General features: G+C 34.5%; 1 protein-coding gene across 1 annotated transcript in view; it reads left to right on the plus strand.

Annotated features, from left to right (window-relative positions):
- GTF2F2 (general transcription factor IIF subunit 2) overlaps positions 1-13,523 on the plus strand; it is a 149,086-nt gene that overhangs the window by 48,331 nt on the left and 87,232 nt on the right. The gene's annotated exons all lie outside the window — the stretch shown is intronic.

A 13,523-nucleotide genomic window follows, 5' to 3' on the forward strand; every position in this document is an offset into this window, starting at 1 on the left:
TTATAATTGTTTTAGATCCTTTCAGTTGTGTTAATTATTAGCCCTCATTTGCAGCCAGTTTTAAATTGGTTTGGTTGATATATTATCTAATTGAGTATGCAAATTGTTACCTGGGTATAGTGGTGTTTTGTAAATAATAAGAAACACATTTTAATCTGCTTTGGATCTAATCTGATGGTACATAATTGATACAGGTTGGTAACAATTTCCATTTTAAAGTGCTCTGCCTTATTTTCGAGGATACTGTAGTGCTGTATAAACTGATTAGGAAACCAGATTTATTTGAAAATCATTTGTTATACCGTTTTTGTAGAACCACAGATAACTTTTGTAAACCTGACCTTGCAATATTTTTGATAATTCTTCATCTTAAAATTTGGTGCTTATGGTTGTACTTTTTTCTCTTGTTAATGGAAAATTTCACACATAGTAGAGACAATAACATATGAACCTTCATATTCCTATTACTCAGCTTCAAAAATTAATAATAAATGGCCACTTGTGTTACATTTGTACCTTCCTTTCCCACCTGCTTTATATACTGCTGGATTATTTTAAAGCAAATCCGAGTTATATCACTTCATCTGTATATACTTTAGGATAGTTCTCATATCTTCTCCCTTCTTAGGGAATTCCACTTTTCCCTCCCATTTTAACTTTATTTTTATTTTTATTTATTTATTTATTTTTAGAGGCAGAATCTCACTCTGTTGACCAGGCTGGAATGCAGTGACCTGGTCATAACTCACTGCTGCCTCAAACTCCCAGGCTGTAGCCATCCTCCTGCCTCAGCCTCCCAAGTAGTTGGGACCACAGGCATGTGCCATGCCCAGCTAATTTAATAGTTTTTTTTTGTAGAGATGGGATGTGGCTATGTTGTCTAGGCTGGTCTCTAGCTCCTGGCCTCAATCAGTCCCCTTGCTTCTGCCTCCCAAAGCACTGGGATTATAAGTGTGAGCCTCCATGCCCAACTCCCCCCCCCCCATTTAAAAAAATAGTATTATAAAACAATAATTAGGTCCTGAATGAAAACTGCCTATTATTTGCTCAGCTATGATATTGAATTTTGGAATTTCTTATAATTCACTATTTCATCTGTAAGTAAGCCTGATATTACTTAGTGGTTTTATAAATGAAAAGCAGTATTTACATTATATTGCCTTTTAAAAATATTACAGCTTTATTGAGATGTAATTCACATGCCATACAATTCACCCATTGAAAGTGTACAATTCAGTGGTTTTAGTATATTTACGGTACTGTACACCTATCGCCACAGTCATTTTAGAACACTTTTATCACCTCACAAAGGAACCCATATGTTCTAGCATTTATTCTAGGGTGTTATTCTCACCCTAGCCACCCAAGGTATAGGCAACCACTAATCAACTTTCTGACCCTATAGATTTGTCTATTCTAGACAGTCCATATAAATGGAATCATACAATATTTAGTGTTTTGTGACTGACATTTTTTTACTTAGCATAATGTTGTAGCACATATCAGTATTTCAGTCCTTTTTATTGCTAAATAATATTTTATTATATGGATTTACCATAGTTTGCTTATCCATTCATTGGTTGATGGATATTTGGGTGGTTTCCATTTGGGGGCTATTATGAATAATCCTGCTATGAATAATTTGTATACAAGTTTTTGTGTGAACTTATGTTTTTATTTCTCTTGGGTATATACCTAGGGGTGGAATGCTTGATCATGTGGTAACTCTATGTTAACCCTTTTGAGGAATTGCCAAGCAGTTCTCCATAGCCACAGCACCATTGTTCATTCTCAGAAACAGTGCAATTTCTTCCATCCTCACCAACACTTGTTATTGTCTGTCTTTTTGGTTGTAGCCAACCTGCTGGGTATGAAGTGATATCTCATTATGGTTTTGACTTGCATTTCCCTTATGTCTTCTGATGTTGAGCATCTTTTCATGTGCTTCTTGGCTATTTGTGTATTTTCTTTGGACAAAAGTCTGTTTCAGATCTTTTGCCCATTGTTAAGCTGGGTTTGTCTTTTAATTATTGAGTTGTTAGAGTTCAATATATATGCAAATACCTTATCAGATATATGATTTGCAAATATTTTCTCCCATTTTTGTAAGTTGCCTTTTTCACTTTTTGGATGGTATTTTTTGAAGCACCAAACTTTTAATTTTGATGAAATACAAGGTATCTATTTGTTCTTTTGTGGCTTGTGCTTTAGGTGTCATATTTAAGAAGGCTTTGCCTAACTCAAGATCATATAGACTTACTCCTGTGTTTTCTCCTAAGACTTTTCTAGTAGCCTTAGCTTTTACATTTAGGTTATGACCCATTTTGAGTTAATTTTGTTTATGGTATGAAGTAGGAGTTTAGCTTCATTCTTTTCCATGTGGCTATCCAGTGGTCCCAGCACTATTTGTTGAAAAAAATTCTTTCCCCATTGAATGTCTGGGTACCTTTGTTGAAAATTAGTTGACCAGAAGTTATTTATGGACTCTCAGTTCTATTGCATCACTCTATGTATCTATGTTTATGCCAATACCACACAGTCTTGGTGAGCATAACTTTGTAGTAAGTTTTGAAATTGGGATATGTGAGCCCTCCGCCTTTCTTTTTCTTTTTCATGATTGTTTGGCTATAGGATCAGTTTGTTGATTTCTGCAGAACGACCAACTGAGATTTTGATAGGGATTGTTTTGAATCTAAAAATCAGTTTGCAGAGTATTGCCATCTGAACAATATTAAGTCTTCCAATCTGTGAACATGCATGTCCTCCTACTTATTTAGGTCTATAATTTTCTTCAACAGTGTTTTATTGTTTTGAGAATTTAACTTTTGTGCTATATTGCCTTTTTAAATAAGTAATGACTTGTTATTTTTATAAAAAGAGGGATACTCACTATAAAAGAATATAACAGTGTGGGGAGTATTCAAATCACTCAGAGTTCCACTGTCAAGAAATAAGCAATTATCATTTTGTGAACATCATTCCAAACTATGCATCATAGAGATACATAGATACAGAGAGAAAAAAATTATGTTCTTTTTATTTTGAGGTGTAATTATAGATTCACATGCAGTTGTAAAAAATAATAGATTTCCCTTTACCTAGTTTTCCATAATCATATCATATTGCAAAACTATAGTATAATTCATGTACTATACTAACCACTGACATTGATGTTGACATCAATACAGTCCACTGATCTTATCAGATTTCCCCAGTTTTACCTGTACTTACTTGTGTGTGTGTTTTTAGTTCCATGCAGTTTTATCACGTGTGGTTTCCTGTATCCACTATCACATTCAAGATACAGAGCAGTTCTGTCACCACACAGATCCCTTGTGTTACCCTTGGTAACCATGCTACCTTTCTCCTACCTCCCCCACCTCCTGCTTTCCCAACCCTGTGTTTAACTCCTGGCAACCTGCTGATCTGTTCTCCATTTCTGTAACTTTTGTCATTTAAAAAGTGTTACATAAATGTTATGTAAATAAATATATAAGTGCTCTTTTCACTTGTCATAAATTCCCTGGAAATTTCATCCAAGGTTTTGTGTAAATCAACAGTTCATTTTTTTCTACTGCTGAGTATTTCATAGTATGGATGAAATACTATGAAATACAGTTTTACCTAACTAGTCATTTATTGAAAGACATCTGAGTTGTTCCCAGTTTTTGGTTGTTACAAATAAAACTACTATGAACACATATATAGATATTTATATGAATATAAATTTTCATTTCTCTGGGATTACTGCCCAAGAGTGCATTTGCTAGGTCATATAGTAATTGCAAGTTAAGTTTTATAAGTAACTGCTAAGCTGTTTTCCAGGGTGGCTATTTTTTATTTTTTTTGTAATTAGATTTTTAATAATTCTAAATTTTTAAAAGGGTTTATTAAACATGAACATATTTTAGCTTAATTTATATATGAATTGCTACAAGAAGTGTGACAATAATAGTGACAACCACAGCTAATATATTTGTTTACTATGTGCTGGGTATATGCTCAGCAATGCAAATACATGAATTTACATTATTTCAAGTAATCCTCAACAACCTTATGAAGTGTATTTGTAATTATATCCCACTTTAAAGATGAAGAAAGTGAGGCACAGAAATGTTAAGTGACGTATTCTAACTCATGCGACTACTAAGTGATGAAGGCAAGATTTGAACCCAGACAGTCTTCAAGATAGTTTCTGGGCTTTTTATAACACTGGTGGATTACTTACATTGGGACTCACTACTATTTTCCTATATCAAGCCAGCATTTGACTTAAGGTCTGTATGACTGTGGCTTCTGAGGGTGGCTATTTTTAAAAGTGAAAGTATAGATAATTTAAAAAACATTTGAAAATGTGACCACCACCACATACAGAAAAGATACATTAATATAAAAGGCTGAAATAGAACATTTCAGCCCCTTAGAAGCAGCCAAGTATCACTCCTCAATCACAACTCACTCCTTCCTTCATAGAGATAGCCATTGTCATTGACATTTATGATGATTATTTTTCTTCCATGATTTTAACATTTAAGCCATTATTCCTCTGCATTATATTTTACTTTACCTATTTTTGAATGTTATATAAATGGAATCATGAAATGGAATCATTCCATAAATAGAACCATTTTTTGGTATGGGTTTTCCATGGAGCATTGTTTTCCCAGACTGATCCATGTTGTGTATAGTTCTTTGCTGTATTCCGAAGTATGTATATAACATACTTTATTCACTTTTACTGCTAGTGGATATTTGTGTTGTTTACAATTTTGGCGTACTAACAATGTTGTTATCACATTTGTGTACCTGTATTCTGACACATAAATTTTTAAAAGTATATTACCAAGTGTGGACTTTGTTTGATCACAGAATATGTATGTCTTCAATTCTACATGATAAAGCCAAACTGTTTTCCAAGAATCATATCAGTTTATCCTCCCATCAGCAGTATATGTAAGTTTTTATTTTAACTCTTCTCCAATGATATTATCATATTTTTAAAAAATGTTAACTAGTATATAGTGAATGTGCAGTAATTTCTTATCATGGTTTCATTTGACATTTCCTTGATTTTTAATGAAGTTGAGCCCTTTTCATGTGTTTGTTATATACATTTGGATTTTCTATTATGTGAAATGCTTTCTTTGTCCATTTTTTATTGAATTGTCTTTTTCTTTTCAAGTTGTAGTTCTTTATATATTCTGGGGATAGACCTAATTTAGTGACATGGGTTAAAAATATCTTTTATTCTGTGGCTTACCTTTTCACTCTCTTAATGGTTTTTTTTTTATTTTTCTTGAGACAGAGTCTCTCTCTCTCACCCGGGCTAGAGTGCAGTGGTGTCATCAAAGCTCACAGCAACCTTACACTCCTGGGCTGACCTCTCTTACCTCAGCCTCCTGAGTAGCTAGACTACAGACCTATACCACCACACCTGGCTAATTTTTCCATTTTTTGTGGAGATGGAGTCTTGCTCTTGTTCAGGCTGATCTCAAACTCCTGACCTTGGGCGATCCTACTGCCTCAGTGCCTTGGCCTCCCAAAGTACTGGGATTACAGGTGTGAGCCACCACACCTTTTTTTTTTTTTTTTTTTTTTAAGCGTTTTCTAGTGAAAACTGGAAAACCTGCTAGGCAGATTTTAAAATCTGTAATACTTTTTTTTTTGGAGACAGCTTCTCACTCTTGTTGCCCCAGCTAGAGTGCTGCTGTGGTGTCAGTCTAGCTCACAGCAAACTTAGACTCCTAGGCTCAAGCAATCCTTCTGCCTCAGCCTCCTGAGTAGCTGGGACTACAGGCATGCGCCACCATGCTCGGCTAATTTTTTCTATATATTTTTAGTTGGGCAATTAATTTCTTTTTATTTTTAGTAGAGATGGAGTCTCACTCTTACTCAGGCTGGTCTTCAACTGCTGAGCTCAAACTATCCGCCTGCCTCAGCCTCCCAGAGTCCTAGGATTACAGGCGTAAGCCACTGTGCCCGGCCTCAAAATCTGTAATACTTAAAGGTATTTTTTGATGAGCAGAAGTTATCTTTACTATAGTTCAATTTGTCAGTCTTTTGTGGCTCGTACTTTTTGTGTCTCATTTAAGCACTCTTCCAGCCTCCGAGATCATAAAGACATTTTCCTGTGTCATCTTCTGGAAACCTCTTTGTGTTATCTTTCACATTTAGATCTACAGCTTACCCGGAATTGCTTTTTCTGTAGGATGTGAGATAGGGGTCAAATTTTATTTTTCTTCCATACAGATGAGTATGGTGTATTTTTTATAAAGACCGTCTTTTTCTCACTACTCTAAAGTGCCAACTTTACCATAAATCAAGTATCTACTGAAGGACAGGTTTGTTTTTAGGCTCACTCTGTTCTAGTGGTTGACACATCTAACCTTGTTTTGATATGAAGGTTATATACTTGTCCTTCCCACCTCCATCCATGCTTTCCCTTTTTGTGGCTTCAGCTACCTGTGGTCCACTGAGGTCTGAAAAATATTAAATGGAGAATTCCAGAAATAAACAATTTAAACTATTGTCTGGGTAATGTGATGAAATCTTGCGCCATCCTGCCTGGGATGTGAATCCTCCCTCTGTCCAGCATATTCGTGCTGTGTATGTATGCTGCCTGCTCGGGAGTCACTTGGTAGCTGTCCACTGTCATGGAATGGCAGGGCTCGTGTTCAGGTAACCCTCACTTAATAATGGTCCCAAAGTGCAAGAGTTGTGATACTGGCAACTCGGATGTGCCAAAGGGAGGCTACAGAGTGCTTCCTTTAAATGAAAAGGTGAAAGTTCTCAACTTAATAAAAAAAGAAAAAAAATTATATGCTGAGGTTGCTAAGATTTACGGTTAGAACAGATCTTCTGTTAATAATTGTGAAATTGTAAAGAGGGGAAAAAGAAGTTTTTGCTAGTTTTCCTGTTGTACCCTAAAATGTAAAAGTTATGGCTCCAGTGTGTTATAAGTGCTTAGTTAAAATGGAAGAGACATGAAATTTATGGGTAGAAGACATGAACAAAAAACGTGGTCAGACTGACAGCAACGGTATTTGGTACTCTGTACAGTTTCAGGCATCTACTGGGAGTCTTGGAATGTATATCCCCCACAGATAAGGGGGGCTGCTCTATCGGCCTCATAAAATGACTGGGGGAAATGCTCCCTTTTTCTATTATCCAGAAGAAGCTGTGTAAGACTGACTTTATTTCTTCCTTAAATATTTAGCAGAATTCACTGGTTATTCTAACTGGGCATGGAATTTCCTTTGTGGGTTAGTTTTTAATTATGGAATGTTGGGGGGCAATTCTCTGTGGCATTTCTACAGATCTTCTGACAGCTCTTGTCCTAAACTACCTTTTCAAAGATGGTTGTACAGAAAAACACCATGGAAGACAGAAATAGCATCTTCTACAGGACAAAGGTTGGGCAGGTTTACTAGTAGACCCCTTATAAGATTGGACATTTCCAAGCTTGGTTTTCCCTATCTGTGACAGACCTTCAGTGTCCACAGCATCCTCCCAGGCCACTCTGCATCCACTCTTACGGGGCTTTGGAAGGACAAGAGGTACTGATATAAACATGAAACTCTTGCCACCTGCTTTGCTGTTAGTAATCAAATCCCTTTTCCCTGACCTGGGAGTCTCGTATCTTTTGTTACCTTCTGTGAAACTGTGGCAGGCTGACTTGTTAGTTTGCAAGTAGGGCAGAATCTCAGACCTTTCACCTTAACGTGGAGTAAATTTATTTCTTTGTAAGACTGTTTGGATTTCCTGTATATGCTTATGTCATTTTTGGTGAGTTTTTGATTTTCAGAAAGTTCTTCATTTCATCTGAATTGTCAGATTTATTGGCATAAATTTCCACTTTTGAAAAAATGTCTATAGGATCTGTAATAACTTCATTTTTGTTCTTGATATTGGTAATTTATAATTTTGCTGGGTATAGAATTCTAGGTAAGCAGGTGTTTTCACTCAGCTTACTGAAGTCCACAGTCTTCAGTTGTTTTATCATGGAGCAGTCTAGTGTTGGTTTTACTGTGGCTGCTTTGAAGGTAATCTATCTTTTTATTTCCTGTGACTACTTAAAAACTGTTCTTGTTTATCTTTGATTTTCTGTAGTTTTAATATGATATGTCTATGTGTGGGTTTCTCTTTATTTAAGCTGCCTGGGATTCATTGAGCTTTTGTGTCTATTGAATTGCTATATTCCTGTATTTGTAGAAATTTTTCAGATACCATCTCTTGAAATGTTGCCTCTTCTCTGTTCCTTTTCTCCCCTTTTTTTGAGATTTTGATTAAACATATATTTTAAACCTATGCCGAACTGTGGCATTATATCTTCTGCATCTCTCCAATGATTTTTCTGCCTTTTTTCTTTCTGTGCTACACTCTGAAGAATGTATTTTTCCTATATTTCAGCTCACTAATGATTTCTTCACTTGTTTTTTTTTATCTGATATTAAACTTGTCCAGTGAGGTTTAAATTATACCTACTATATTTTTTATTTCTAGATATCCTGTTTGGTTCTTTTTTAAATATATGACAATTTTCCCTGTAGATATTTTTGAGCCTGTATTTTTCCTATATTCCAGCTCACTAATGGTTTCTTCACTTGTGTTTTATCTGATATTAAACTCATCTAGTTATTAATTTTTTAATCACAGTCTAGTTGTTTTATAGTGTATATCTGAGTATTCCAATCTCTGAAGTCTTTTAGGGTCTTTTTGATACTTTCACTGGTATTTTGTTAAGAAATCTTTTTTCACTGTGTGTTGCTCATTATATTTATAACATTATTTATAGGAATAACATGTGACTTTCTATGAAAGTTCTTTCCTTCAGAGAGGACTTACATTTGTTTCCACTAGGCACTTGTGATTTCTATCAGTTCTGATCCACTGTTTCAGTAATTTACTGCTATGTAACAAGCCACCCCCAAACCAGGGAAGGGCTTCAAATACCAATGATGTATTTCCATGAATTTGTGGGTTGCTGGATTAAGCTTGGGGTTCTTTTGTTCTACACAGTGTTGGCTGGAGTTACTCATGAATCTGCATTTAACTGGGAGGTAGCTAAGGTGCAGTATCTAAGGCTGCCTCCTTGGTATTGTGTTGGTTGGGGCACTTTGGTTCTCCTCTGTGTGGTCTCTCTCAGTGCTCTCATTCATAGTCTAGCCCAAGCTTCTTTACATGACAGCTGTTTTCCAAGAGACCAAATATAAAGCTACTAGGTCTCTTTTAAGGGCTAGGCTTGGAACTAGTGCACCATCACTCCAACTACAGTCAGTTGGTCACAGTAAGTCAAAGGGCCAACCCAGATTCAAGGAGAAAGAAGATAAAATAGACTCCACCTCTTGATGAGACTAGTAGTGTGCAGGTACAGGGATGGAAGCAATTGTTGACAGTCTTCTTCAGAGATAGTCTACCACAGTCACATTAAAACATGCTCAGGGCTTGAAATTTCTTTGATAGGCTAGTCCACAGACTGAAACTAGATGATCACTACGGTGACCATGTAACCTACATGGTTACAAGTTAGAACATTTTTGAGCATAAAAAGGAGCACTATTTTAAGTATGCCAGAACTCTCAGATATAACTAGATTGTCTCTGGTAAACTAGAACCTATGGTTACTCTAGTTATAATTTATCGAGGTTTTTTTCCATTTCCTGTTTATCATCACCCTAAAGGTATAGTCCTTTGGGGTTTTAATTTTTGTGGTAAGCAATTCCTGTTAGACTTTATATGGTATGTAGGCTTGGTATGTAGGACTTTGATTTCCATCCCCTTTGCCTTGGAGGCTATCTAAACAGAGTCTCATGTTCTCTGGATTGGCTCATGACCTCAGAGATTCTTGTTTTTCCTGTATTTGTAGTTTGTAATTCCTTATTATCTTGTGGTCCTTTTGATACTTTAAAGATTTTATTGACAGGGCACCATGGCTCCCGCCTGTAATCCTAGCACTCTGGGAGGCTGAAGTGAGAGGATCACTTGAGATCAGAAGTTCAAGATTAGCCTGAGCAAGAGTGGAGACCTTGAAGACTTTTGGTCTCTACCAAAAATAGAAAAAATTAGCCAGGCGTGGTGATGTGGGCCTATAGTCCCAGCTACTCTGGAGGCTGAGACAGTAGGATTACTTGGGCCCAGGACTTTAAGGTTGCTGTGAGCTAGGTGATGCCACTGCATGGGGTGACAGAGCAAGACTCTGTCTCAAAAAAAACACTTTTATTAAGCTTTTATAGTTGTTTTCAGTGGAAGAGTTGATCTAAATAACTTACCCCACCATTTTAGAGAATAGAGACAAGTATAATTAATGTACTTGACAGAACAGAGGAAAAAGAACTGAAAGAATTACTTAATATCCAATAAGTGCTTTTTTTCCACCTGAAATATAAGTTCCCAAGAATTTCTTCTAAAGTTGAGAGGTGAGAATATAGATGTGAGCAAGGAATTAAAGAATTGAAGTCATTATATTATCATTTTTTAAAACTCCATGTCTCACTTTTTGATGATCTGTTGATTCTCTGTCATGATGAATTAGGAAATTATTTTCCTCAAAACAGTTTCTCAATTTTTCTTGGTTGTATTATCACTTTGTCAAGGCTTTAAAGACTAACATTCAATAACCAATTCCCCTGCTGCTTAACCTTCGTATAAGTTATAAATAAATTTTTACTTCTTATCTTAAGATCATGTCTTAAGATCATGCTATCTTATTTTTGAATTATTTATTTTTATTCCTTATTTTCTAGATTTTAATGTTGGCTCCCTTTTTTAAAAAAATGGTTCAGGGGTGAGTTTTACAAAACATAAATAGCTTCTTTTCAGGTCTACTGTGAAATTTTAGTCTACACTATAGATTCATTGTTATTTTGTACCTATTTTAAACAAGTAGTTATAATTTTCTCATTTGTTTCAGTGTGTGTATGTATGTGTGTGTGTGTGTGTGTGTGTGTGTGTGTGTGTGTGTGTGTGTGTGTGTGTATCTTCCTTTCATTCCTCAAAGCAGCATTCTAGCTGGTCATTAAATATTTATTTTTTTGAGCTGGCTGTATACTCTATAATTGCTTTTGTTGAAGAATTGATTTACTTATTGAACTATACTTTTCTTTCCTTTTCTCTCTTTCCCATACTTCCTGTCTTTATTTCCTTTGATGTTGAAATCTAATTTTTAATAAGTACATATTTTTGTCTTAATTGTAAGCTCTGATCTAATTTGATCCTTTATATCATATAAAAAATGATTGCTCATTTTGTTTTTCTCTGATTTTGTGTTTGTAGCAAAATGGATTGTACTGTTAATTATTTTGACAGGCTTATTATGGATATCTGTCATCTAAATTACCTTAATTTATTCAATAAAAATTTATTACTTTTTCCATGTATGTCTTAATGCTTTCTTTAGAAGGGTATTGAATTGAACAAGGCATTAATTTTTTTAAAAAAGAAGTATAATTTTCAACTGGTAAATTGCCAGTCTCTTAATTGGTCTTTCTCCTAAGTAGTCACCAAAAACCAAAACTGATATTCAAATATCATGGCAATAATTCTCTCCAAAAATCTCCCTTCCTTCTTCTTGCTGGCTGCCTTATGATCATATAACCAATTTAGTGCTTGGAATTTGAACCCAAGTCCTACTCTAGAGCCCAAGTATGTTTCACAGTGCCATGTTTTTGTCATAATATGTCAGTTCTGTGGATTGTACAAGTCATAAAAAAAAGTTAACCTCCTTCTCAGCAAACCTAATATTTGAAAATCTAATTCACCAGTAGACAAATTTGTGATATTCTTCACTCTTGTGAGGTGGATGAGTCATCTCATGTTCTTTAAGTGGCATGACATTAAAAATATTATTTTTCCAAAATTCAGTTTTCACTCAAGATTTTAGAATAACTGTATTGTGAGATCATATTAAGTGAGCCAAACCTATATTTTCTTATTCTGTATTCCACAGAATACCAAAATTCTGTATTCAACACCTACCTCATGAATGCCTGTTTTACTGACAGATTCTAGGTGTTAGAGATACAAGTGGCCTGCAAAACCAGACATTATTCCTGTTGGCTCTGGTGCCCGTATGCCAGAGTTTGAAATCGTGGTTCTACCTCTTAACAACTATGTAATCTTGGCCAGGTACTTAGCACTCTAAGTCTTTGTTTCTTCATATGTAAGAAGAAAAGAATAACAGTACTTTTCTTAGGGTTATTTGGGGAATTAATTGAGATAATATATGTTTGTAGCATGGTGGGCATGGTATCTGACATGTGATAAAACAATAAATGCCTCCTTTTATTATCATCTTAAAAATAGCATTTGAAATACAAATATTTTCTTTTAAAATAAAGCCAAACCGAATAAGCATATTTAATATCATCATCTTCATTCTGGGATAGTAGTCATATTCCTGGTATTATGTGAAAAGTCTCATAAATGTTTCATTGTTCCTCATGCTACTTTATATACATTTTAAACGTATAGTAAGAGCTGTAAGCTTTTCACATTTTAACGATGATGCTAGAAAATCAGTGTGTGGGATAATTCCAAATACAAGAGAATATATCATGGCAACTATAGTAACCTACTTTTGTAACCTTTCTTTTCAAAAAGTAAGATAAAGAGTCACTTTGTGATTTGTTGTGTGAAACAATTTCATGAGAAAAAAATTTGAGAAATTCTTCAGTGACTTGCAAACAGAAATATTTTTGAAAACTTCACTTTAATTTATAAGTGAATTTTGTAGGATTTCTTGAGTTTCTTGAAGGAGAAAATCCTAAAAATAAAATCTAGATATTTTCTATACACGTACAGCACAAGATTTAGGCACTTGAGGATGTAAATCCACATGCAAGTAATTTTTAATTTAAATTGGTACATTTATAAAAAGTTACAAGGGCAATGCAATCATCTAGTTAAATTTCATTCTAGATGATTAAATTCTTTTTAGAATATTATGATTTATCAGAAGCTTGAGGAAGAATTAAATGTACCCAGTTATGATTTTTTAGAGATGCTACATAAAAATGAATCTGATTTCTTCAATAGTTTCTATCAATAATAACTTTGTTGTAACAGTTAAATTCTCCTTTTGTGATTTGATAAAAACCTTCCTTGTAATACTTCTAAGGAGATTTGTTCAGCTCTATCTCATGTAAAAAGATATGTCAAGGCTGTTTTTATTATCTGTAATGAAATCTTGTTAGAGAAAAATCTTGCTTTGACATTAAATCACTACCACTTTTTTCATCACTAAAGTCCAAATGCCAAGGGGAAAAAAATCAACTTGTAAGCTGGAGAGGCATATAAACAGCTCAATTATAGTGACTGTTAAAATAAATTTTACTATTTTTTCCTGTTTTCATAGTCCCATTAAGTCCTGATTAAGCCATTTTAGAGTACGTAAGGGATAATTTAATGTTTTAGTATAAACATTTTTTCTTCGTATACATAAAAGAAGATTGTGTAGCTGATGTGGGTTTTTTTTAATGTGAATTTTTTAAAGGATTTTTATTGTATAATAGATTTTTAAAATTTTC

This window comes from Microcebus murinus, chromosome 13, assembly GCF_040939455.1.
Source record: "Microcebus murinus isolate Inina chromosome 13, M.murinus_Inina_mat1.0, whole genome shotgun sequence".
NCBI lineage: Eukaryota > Metazoa > Chordata > Mammalia > Primates > Cheirogaleidae > Microcebus > Microcebus murinus.